Below are 8,999 nucleotides of genomic sequence, written 5' to 3' on the forward strand. Positions count from 1 at the left end.
TTAATCATTCTCCTACTTTGGTTTTCAAGCCAAAATTCAACATATCTTAGAGTCTCAATCTTATACTCCCTCAAAGAACTAATGAATTCCAAGGTAAGGGAGGGGTAAGTCAATTCATTCATCTCAAATAGGGTAGATAACCCCATAGACTCGAAGAATGCTTCGGTTTGGTCAAGCACTCCCAATTTTTCCAAAGTATCTTGGCAAACAAACTTTGTGGCAATGGCTTTCTTTTTGGCAAGGGATTCGAATGTAATTCTATGGTCACTAGAAATAAACGTTACCTCCGGATAGTCCTTAAGTTGTTCGGCCTCTGGTATTATTGTAGCAACTTCCTCAATGGCCTCAATAGGCTCCCTTGCTTGCTCCCTAGCGCTTATTCCACTACCACCAAAGCCTTAGATACTAGAACTTTTTGCCTTTTTGATAGAGTTGGGGATTTTGATGCTTGAGTGTTACCTTTTTTTCTTGCCATGATGATTCCTCCTTGTAATTGATTTCAACAAACATTTGATATGCTTGAATGTTCTTCTTTTTTTCCAACTTCAATCAATTTCTCAATCAATTTACGGGTTTTTGAAATTGCCTTAACCCTAGAAATTTTTGATTGATTTTGGGATGATTTTGATGTTTGTAGGTCTAAATATTGACAAAGGAGTGATTTCAATTGAATTTGAGCAAGTTTGCAATGATTTTTGATGAATTTGGTTGAGTATGTTGTGTTTTTGATGATTTGGTTGAGTGTTGTAGTAAGGGAACGTGTTTGTGTTTGTGAATGGATAAGATAGAAATGAGGATTGAAGGTTGAAATCCCTTGTTTTAAGTCTATAAGAAGGTAGGGACACTCGAGCTGTTCTGGGGACGGGCAGATTCTGATTCACGACTTTTGCTTGTTCTTTGGGGACGCCCGTCCTGAGTTGGGGTGAGCGAGTTGAGCTCTGGGACGCTCGTCTTTCTTCCAGCTCGGGCAGATTGCAGCAAAGCTCCTTTTTTTTTGTTTCTTTGCTTTGCTCCAATCCTCACGGGCTCAGGTCTGCTCGTGGGGATCCTTTTCCCGCGACTTTGATTCTTTATTTCCTATCGTTCCGGTATTAGGTCGCACTAGAAAGGCTTGGTTAGCCTAGGAAATTGCTTCCCCACACTTGATCATCACCCACTACATATTTCAAACACATTAGAAACCCTCCCTCACTTGCTATCATGTCACAAAAATTCCTAAAACAAAGCATATAAGATGCCATGCAAAAATAGAGTAATGTACAAATTAAATGAAATGCAAGTTAAGAGGTTAGAATATTTACAAATGGTGGTTTAGGGAGGACTCCACTAAACTCTCCTTCATTTGAGAGATGTCAAGGGGGTAAAGTAAGGGCATTGTTGATGTTGCTCAACGCCTTGTAGAAGTAATTAAAGGCTATCTCATTCTCATGATATAAGTCTTGTGTAGACCTCGGTACATAGTTGTCTTCATTAATGTAGAAATCCGAGTCGATGTGGTGACAAGGATCTACAAAGCCTTGGTCTAGGGTCATAGCATTTCCAATGTAAGGATTAACCAATCCGTCAAATTCGTCATCCCATAGACCATATACTCCTTTTGATTCTTCCCCTATGTTGAGAGGATTATGAGTTGGCAAGAGTAACTCCTCTTTCTTGTTGTCATACGCCAATGAGGCCTTTATTGATACTTGTCATGACGGGTGAGCTTTGCAAGCTCTCATTCTTGTTATGAAAAATTCCATGCTCTCCGAATAGAGCCACTTCTTTCCTCTGTAAGAATATGCGTACCTTAAAGCGGAATAGGTACGGAAGATCGACGTGCCGACTTTCTACCCTCGAAACCCGATTCCGACAATACTAGAGTCTCGGTGATAGTTCACACCCCAAGTTCCAAAAGCTCTAACAATGGTGACTTTTATGTGATTGTATGTTACTGTGTTTATGTGATATTGAGTGTGTTGTATTCTCACAGAATACTCACTATATAAGGCTTCCAAAGAGCTGTTACGAGGAGGAGAATAAGGGAGAAATAATGGCCATTAAAACTAATTTAATGGGATATTATTTCACCTTAATCACAGCCATTATGTGAGTCATTATTCACATAATATTGGCTCCAAAAGATTCCTTGAAATAGCCATATCAAAAGGTCGTTCAAATTACAATACTCCCACTCGGCTACACAACCGAGTCAATCCTCCCACTTGGTCACACAGCCAAGTTTATCACAGAACTATCAATCACAACTCATACAGGAAAATAGGGGGTGCGACCAATATGTAACAAGTAGCGTTATATTAAGTCACCATCAAACTAACATAACACTTTGAAAATAACGATTCCCCGGATCATTCAAACAACACCGCAGCATACACTGTCCTTTTATGCTATAACATGTTACGTAGGTATATACACAATATAACCGCCGACCGGGCTTAACATGGTGTAGTTGAATTGACCATTCCTTAGACACTAATGAAAATCCATCTCAACTCGACTGCTTTCTTAACATGACCCGTTGAACCAACGACTTTATGATTCTACGAAATCACGCCAAAGTAGCAACATCAAATCTCAATTTCATTTCACAGCTCCAAGTCAAAGGGCTTCGTATCAAAATAGCGCTCACACAGTAACAGATTAGGGATTCATTTGTCACTCCTTACGGTCGACAAAACACACATAGTATGATATATGTGTCACAACATAGCTCCCACTACGATGGGAATGCAACTCTTCTATGTCGTGCGAATCAAAAGTCTAGATACTACACAAGTATCTAACCCGAGTCGCCTGATTGGCATACTCAATGCTCAATCCTTCACTCAAGATTCGGTTTCAAAAGCTTTAGTATGAAAGACATGTTTTTCATACTCGACTCTTTTAGAATCTCATCTTAGACATACTAAGGCGATTATGCAACGAGTCAATAGACTACTTATTATATTACACAAGTATAAATTCCGTCATCCATACACACAAAGTGTTAACGTGACTCAGTCTCATATTGATGCTCCACTAGCATCAAGGCGATTACCTGTGTGACTAGGTATCATATAGCTTGGTGACATCTCTAACGTGCCTTAGCGTGCAGCATATGCTCATAAAAATTTTATAGAAGAAAAATAAATTTTATTCCAGAATGCTTAATACAAGTCCATTATCCAATACATTTAAAAAAAAACATTAAACAAGATTACAAGCTAAAAAACTAAAACCTTTGGAAACCTAAGCTCCTCACATGAGCTCGGAACACATCTCTAGCAATAGGTTTAGTTAACGGATCAGCTATCATCTTATTAGTTGATATATACTTAATGGCTATCTCTTTATTCTTTATGGCGTCTCGAACAAAATGATAACGTCTCTTAATATGTTTGGTCTTTCTATGGAATTTCGGATCTTGAGCAAACTGGATAGGAGCAGTATTGTCACAAAATATTTCAACAGGTTCATCAACTTTAGGAGTAAGTTTCAAATCCTGGAGAAAACACCTTAGCCACATTGCCTCTTGAACGGCAAGGCTAGCAGCGACATACTCTGCTTTCATGGTTGACAAAGCAATAAAATCTTGCTTCTTAATGCACCAAGATATTGCACCTCCACCAAGTATAAAGGCATATCCTGAGGTTTATTTAGACTCATCTAAATCACCACCCCAATCGGCATCCGAATAACCCTTTAGCCTCAAGTATCCACCTTGAAAACAGAGGACTAGATCACTTGTACCACAAAGATAACGCATGATTCTCTTGACTCCTCGCCAATGCGCAAGTCTCGGGTTGCTTTGGAAACGACTCACCAAACCAACCGCATAGCAGATATCTAGCCGTGTACACAACATGGCGTACATCAAACTACCAATCGCATTAGCATATGGAACTTTGCTCATTTGTTTCTTTTCTGAATCTGTTTTAGGACATTGATCAAGGCTTAAAGTTTTACCCTTTTCAACTGGAGTGTCAATAGGTTTGGAATTATGCATATTAAATCGTTCCAACACCTTTTTAATATATGACTCTTGAGACAAACCAAGAAGTTTCTTAGAACGATCTCTCATAATTTCCACGCCTAGGACATACCTAGCTTCACCCATATCCTTCATCTCAAAGACAGAGGATAGCCACTGCTTAGCAGCATTAATCATCTCCAAGTTGTCACCAGCTAGTAATATATCGTCAACCTACAATGAGAGAAACACAATCCCCTTTGCAGTTTTATGGACATACACAGAATGATCTTCATCTACCATATAAAAGCCAAATTCAGTAATAGCTTCATGGAATCTGAAATACCATCGTCTAGAATATTGCTTAAGACCATATATAGATCTTTTAAGATGAGACACTTTGCCATCTTCACCTTTTGAGACAAACCCAATAAGTTGATCCATATAGATCTCTTCCTCAAGCGTCCCATTGAGGAAAGCAGTCTTTACATCCATTTGGAACAACTCCAAGTCCAAATGGGCAACTAGAGCTAGCAAGAGGCGAATAGAGGCAAGTCTCACCACAGGAGAAAATGTCTCATCATAGTCTATACCCTCAATTTGGGTAAAACCTTTCGCTACCAATCGGGCCTTGAACTTATCAATTGACCCATCCGCTTTACGTTTTACTTTGAAAACCCATTTGTTCCCAATTGACTTACGATTAGGCGGAAGGTCAACAAGTTCCCAAACTTCATTCCTTGTTATAGAGTCCATCTCATCCTTCATAGCATCCATCCACTCTTTACTATTGGGTGAATCCATAGCTTCTTTAAAAGAAGTAGGCTCATCGATCTCTGTAATAGCACAAAGGAACGCTGCTCGCTCTTCGATATCAAAATATCTTCAAGGAACTCTCCCTCGTTCACTCTTACGTTCCATACCATTAAGTGAAGAATCTATCCCACTATCTTCTAAAGAAATGGGATCTTGAACTTGAGTACTAATCTCATGTTCTACACTTGAGGGTTGAGGACTTACCTCAATTTCAAGTGGATCTTCACTTATAGGAAAATTTCCATCTTCTTGAATAATGCTACCTGTTACATATTGGTCGCACCCCCCATTTTCCTGTATGAGTTGTGATTGATAGTTCTGTGATAAACTTGGCTGTGTGACCAAGTGGGAGGATTGACTCGGTTGTGTGGCCGAGTGGGAGTATTGTAATTTGAACGGCCTTTTGATATGGCTATTGCAAGGAATCTTTTGGAGCTAATATTATGTGAATAATGACTCCCATAATGGTTGTGATTAAGGTGAAATAATATCCCATTAAATTAGTTTTAATGGCCATTATTTCTCCCTTATTCTCCTCCCCGTAACAGCTCTTTTGGAGCCTTATATATAGTGAGTATTCTGTGAGAATACAACACACTCAATATCACATAAACACAGTAACATACAATCATATAAAAGTTACCATTGTTAGAGCTTTTGGATCTTGGGGTGTGAACTATCACCGAGACTCTAGTAGTGTCCGAATCGGGTTTCGAGGGCAGAAAGTCGGCACTTCGATCTTCCGTACCTATTCCGCTTTAAGGTACGCGTACCTTAAAGCGGAATAGGTACGGAAGATCGAAGTGCCGACTTTCTGCCCTCGAAACCCGATTCGGACACTACTAGAGTCTCGGTGATAGTTCAAACCCCAAGATCCAAAAGCTCTAACAATGATGACTTTTATATGATTGTATGTTACTGTGTTTATGTGATATTGAGTGTGTCGTATTCTCACAGAATACTCACTATATATAAGGCTCCAAAAGAGCTGTTACGGGGAGGAGAATAAGGGAGAAATAATGGCCATTAAAACTAATTTAATGGGATATTATTTCACCTTAATCACAACCATTATGTGAGTCATTATTCACATAATATTGGCTCCAAAAGATTCCTTGCAATAGCCATATCAAAAGGCCGTTCAAATTACAATATCTTCCAATTGGGCTGTGTTTCCTTGCCCTCCTTGCTATTATTTCCATGTTTGACTTGACCTTTGAATGGGGATTCCATTTTATTCTTGTCACCTTCCCGGCTATAGTGATCAACCATAATGCATCGCTCAAGTAAGTTGGGAGCTCTCATAGTCTTATCAAGATTAAAGGTGATTGTTTCATCACCATCTTCAAGTGTGAGCATCCCATGCTTTACATCAATCACCGCTCCGGCGGTGTGTAGAAATGGTCTTCCTAGAATGATCGATATATTTGAATCTTCCTCCATATCAACAATAACAAAGTCCACCGGTATGAAAAACTTTCCAATTCTCACGGGCACATCTTCCTATACCCCAAGTGGTTTCTTTGTTGTTCGGTTCGCCATTTGTATAATCATATTAGTGCACTTGAGTTCTCACACTCTTAGCCTTTTATATATCGAGTATGGCATGACACTCACATTTGCACCAAGATCACATAGTGCTTTGTTGATTGTAATGTCACCAATGGTACATGAAATGGAGAAACTTCCCGGATCTTTGAGCTTAGGTGGGGAATTCCTTTGAAGTATTGCACTACTTATCTTTGTGAATGCGATGGTCTCCAACTTCCTAATGGACTTCTTCTTGGTAAGGATATCTTTCATGTATTTTGCATAGGCTGGCATATGGTTGATCAACTCCGTGAATGGGATGGAAGCCTCTAGGTTCTTCACAATCTCCATGAACATTCCAAGTTGATCATCAAGCTTAGGCTTGTCTTGGCGACTTGGAAACGGAAGTCTAATCACAATAGGTTCTTTTTCAACCTCTTTGGCCTTCTCTTTATTTCTCTTCTTCAATGAGTCATTGGTAGTTGGTTCCACTACCCTGGGATTTCTCCTCAATGGTTCCATCACATCTCTTGTCTTGACACTTTCCTCAATAATATCCTCTTCAATTGGCTCCTTAGGTCCCTCATATCGTGTACCACTCCTCAAGTGAATGGCATTGATGGTTTCATGTCTTGTAGGAGGATTACCTTGAGGAGGTAATTGTCCTTTTTGCCTTTGAATTGGGAATTTGAATAGGCCAATTGGGATATTTGTGTTTCCAACATCTTGGTATGAGGAAGGATATTGTTGATGGTAGTGTCTTTGGCATGACTATCTCTTTGCATTTGAGCAAAGAAGTCTTGTTGGCTCTTTTGCATTTGAAAGATTACTTTTTGAACATCAAAAGCTTGGTCATTGGATTGATTGTAAGAGGGTTGATTTTGGAATCCTTGGTTTTGGTTGAAAAAGGGTCTTTGAGTAGGATTTCTCATTGGAGGTGGGGTGTATGTTGGTTGAGGATTTTGAACATTTTGGCTTTTATATGAGAAGTTTGGGTGAAATTTGGTGATTTTCGTAATAGCTGGAGTAAGGGGTGTCATTCTTGTATGCTTGGAAAGCATTCACTTGCTCATTTGTGCCCCTACGCTGTTGTTGATCATGTCCCAAAGTTCCAAAATTCTCACATACTCCATTTGGAATAGAAAATATCGCCACCATGGCATTAACTTGTTGATGTTGCTTGGGTGATTGAAAGGCTTCATTCATCTTGGCTATGACTTTTTCAAATTTCAAGTTCATTGTGTCAATATGGGAGCTTAGTTGGGCACCCAAATAGGCACTCAATTGTATGACGAAGTCCACTTCATGTGTCCCTCACCTAGTAGCTTTTCTTGGCCTACTATATTGAGAGTTTTGAACCGTCATATTCTCTGTCTTTGCCCAAGTTTGGTTATCATCTACCCCGGTGAATCTTCCATTAGAACCCATGTTGAGTACATTCCTTGAATCTTCATACAACCCATTCCAAAATTGTTGAACTAGAAACCATTCGCTTAACCCATGATGAGGACAAGAGCGACATGTATCTTTGAATCTTTCCCATGCCTCATATAGAGACTCTTCATCTCTTTGCTTGAACCCGGTGATTTGGGCTATTAACATGTTGGTTTCCTCCGGAGGGTAGAACTTCTTGTAAAAGGCAAGTGCTAACTTCTTCCATGAATAAATTCGAAGAGTGGCCTTGTCTAGGCTCTTTAACCATTGCTTTGCTGCTCCGATCATGGAAAAAGGAAACAATACCCATCGAATTTGATCTTAAGTTACCCCCGTTTGGAAAATTGTATCACAATAGTCACAAAAAGTCTCCATGTGTAGATGAGGATCCTTACTAGGCATCCCTCCAAATTGACTTCGTTCAACTAATTGTATGAATGCGGATTTGGCAATTAAATTACCGGTCAAGTGGGGTGGTATTGAGAGTACCATTGGGTAGGTTCTCCTCGGTTGGTACAGAATGAGATGAAAATTTATTCATTGTAGGTTGATTTTGTGGCTGGTTTTGAATTGGGTTATCCTCTCTTTGTCTTGCAAAAGGGTTGGTAAACTTAACACTATCCGTTTGGATGATATCAATGTCCATAAGTTCTCCAATGCCCACAATTGTTGAAGTCCCTCTAACGGTTATTCTAATATTTGTCAAAGTTTTCTCGATTTCGAGACCAATACGCAAAAGACCGCCTTGAGATCTCCTAGACATGCAAAAATCAAACAACTAGAAAACAATTAAAACTACCTTGAGGAGTTTGACTTCCCCAAGATTAAGAAAGACACAACTAAAAATAACAAATGATAACAACGCAATTGAACACCGTCCCCAGCAACGACGCCATTTTGATTCGGTCGAACATTGTTGTCTTAGCTCCCAATCAAACACTATTTATATTCTCAACAAACTACTCTTAGTAGAGCGGTAAGTAAAAGTCGGATCCCAAGGGACGAGTAATGTATTGACTTATCGGTTATAGAAAGCTATGTCTTTGGTGTCACAATTTGGATTAAGGTTGAGATTTGTAATCTAAACTACTTAACAAATGCAAAGTAAATAAATGAAAGAAAAGCAAAGTAAGGAAATGGGGTTTCTAAACAATTGAGTAAAACACTAGGGTGTCATGGGTTCATAGGGGAATCATGATGAGATCACATAAATAAGTTTCATAGATGCAAGCAATTTATTGTTGTAATGGAATCGAGTTAGTTTATATCT

General features: G+C 39.2%; 1 pseudogene; it reads left to right on the top strand.

Annotated features, from left to right (window-relative positions):
- The first annotated feature begins 7,790 nt into the window (after positions 1-7,790).
- On the top strand, positions 7,791-7,889 carry LOC141609558 (small nucleolar RNA R71; annotated as a pseudogene).
- The last annotated feature ends 1,110 nt before the right edge of the window (positions 7,890-8,999 follow it).

Source organism: Silene latifolia, chromosome 10, assembly GCF_048544455.1.
Source record: "Silene latifolia isolate original U9 population chromosome 10, ASM4854445v1, whole genome shotgun sequence".
Lineage (NCBI taxonomy): Eukaryota > Viridiplantae > Streptophyta > Magnoliopsida > Caryophyllales > Caryophyllaceae > Silene > Silene latifolia.